We start from the raw sequence: 2,263 nt of genomic DNA, 5'->3' as shown, positions 1-2,263 counted from the left end.
CGGTGACCAACACTTTGAATGCAAGGACTTTTTTGCTTATCTATGGTGGCGTATATCACAAAAATTATTCATGAAACTTCGTTTTAAGCTTATCAGCTATTATTAGTGTTAGTGTATTTTATATGTGGCTCAAGATAATTCTTCTTCCAATGTGGCCCAGGGAAGCCAAAACATTGGAAACCTGTGCTTTATACTATATTTAATTTGAGAATTTGCACCTACAGAGTTTAAACCGCAAATCTCAGTTTATACTAAAACAATAACATTTTGAAATAACAGTACATTTTTTAATATTTAGAAAAACGTTTATTGTTCTGATAAAATTGCTGAGTAAGAATTTTTGTAAAATTATATTTGTAACCTCTATAGGAGTAAAAATCACAAAGCAGAAGAGGTGCAACATCTGTCCCTAGTGTTCCCGGGATTTCTGAACCAAATTCCAATATGTCCACTACTCACCTTACACATTTTAGACATCATCCAAAACGAATATTTGAAAAAAATACTTCGACATAGAGCTCCTCAATATACAAATATTCCTGTGTCTCCAAAAGCAATGGAACGGCAGTCAGATCATGTAGCCCCTTACAAATGGTAAAGTGGACATTGGTTTTCCCTGTAACCTTGAAGGGAGATCACTAAAGAAAAAAGAGGATACTTAGAAGATTTAACAGCACGAGACAGAAGATGCCCCGTTGGTGTATATGAGAAAAAAATGCAGCCTTTTCAGAAATTATTTTCATTGGAGCAGAGCTTCCCAAACTACATTTTAAGGTCTGGCTTCCTCCTTGACCTTAGTCCCCTTGCTTGTGTCCTCTATTTCATTCACTGTCACCTACCTGGGGGTTTGGCTACTGTCTCATATATCTTCACATTGTAGGGCTCTTTTCTTTGCTCCAGACAGGTGACCAGGTCTGGGTTACAGATAGTAACACCCAGGTTTCTGTAGTTCTGCAATATCATATCTCTATATCAATTCTGCTGGGCAGGGTCCAGGTATTTCCACTCTTCTGCAGAGAATTCTATGACCACGTCCTTGAATGTTAAGAGTTCCTCTCATTAAAGTATCTGGAAGTCCTCATGCTTGACCTTGGCCTCACTGTAATATGAGAGGAACTTAATTTAAAAAACAGAAGTGTTTCCACCCAGAACAATAAACAGGATTTGTGGGGAGGGCACAGGTGATGATTTATCTTCAAATTGTCCATGTGATCCTATTGGAAGACTGGGCTGAGAGTCACTTAGCTAAGCTCTGCCTCTCAAGCTTCAATGTGCATATAAATTATTTGATATTCTAGGCCTCACTGTAATAAAATTTTGCAGGTTTGAAAAGAGTCCATGAATTAGCTTCTTATAGCAAGTCCCCTGTTAATGCTGATGTTTCTCCTCCTAGACTCATTATAGTACCACTCGGCTAGAGAAAAGCACAGCACACAGAGTCCCTTACCCCAACACCCTTATCACAACACAAATACTTTTCATCTGAAGACAAGACCACCAATAATCTTCCAGAAGCATGGCATTCTCTGCAGGCCCTTTAAAGTTTACAGAGGCTGCAGGTGGTGTCAAAAATATGGAACGCTTCACGAATTTGCATGTCATCCTTGCGCAGGGGCCATGCTAATCTTCTCTGTAATGTTCCAATTTTAGTATACGTGCTGCGGAGGGGAGCACCAGATTCACTTTTTAAAAAAACACTTTTATTTTAGGTTCAGAGGTGCATGTGCAGGTAGGTTTGTTATATAGGTAAATTGCGGGTCACGGGGGTTTGGTGTACGGATCATTTAATCACCAAGGTGATAAGCATAATACCTGATAGGTAGTTTTTGATCCTCTCCCTCCTCTCACCCTCCACCCTCAAGTAGATCCAGATGTCTGTTGTTCTCTTCTTTGTGTCCATGTGTACTCAGTGTTCAGCTCCATCTCACAAGTGAGAACATGCCGTGCTTGATTACCTGTTCCTGTGTTAGTTGACTTAGGATTATGACCTCCAGCTCCATCCATGCCTCTGCAAAGATCATGATCTCATTCATTTTTATGGCTGTGTAGTATTCCATGATGTATATGTGCCACATATTCTTTATCCAGTCTACCCTTGATGAGCATTTAGGTTGATTCCCTGACTTTGCTATTGTGTAGTGCTGTGATGAACACATACATGCATGTGTCTTTATGGTAGAATGATTTATATTCCTCTGGGTATATTCTCAGTAATGGGATTGCTGGGTTGAGTGGTACTTCTGTTCTTTTAATTTTTATTTAT

The 2,263-nt window shown here is 39.3% G+C and overlaps 1 non-coding gene across 1 annotated transcript; it reads right to left on the bottom strand.

Moving 5' to 3' along the window:
• Positions 1–1,567: 1,567 nt before the first annotated feature.
• On the bottom strand, positions 1,568–1,674 carry LOC115931806 (U6 spliceosomal RNA). The gene has a single exon (XR_004068252.2). It is a non-coding gene; the product is annotated as a U6 spliceosomal RNA (small nuclear RNA).
• Between the last annotated feature and the right edge of the window lie 589 nt (positions 1,675–2,263).

Source organism: Gorilla gorilla, chromosome 21 (genome assembly GCF_029281585.2).
Source record: "Gorilla gorilla gorilla isolate KB3781 chromosome 21, NHGRI_mGorGor1-v2.1_pri, whole genome shotgun sequence".
NCBI lineage: Eukaryota > Metazoa > Chordata > Mammalia > Primates > Hominidae > Gorilla > Gorilla gorilla.
The sequence above is the reverse complement of the archived record's forward strand: the minus strand, read 5'-3'. Positions and strand labels throughout refer to the sequence as shown.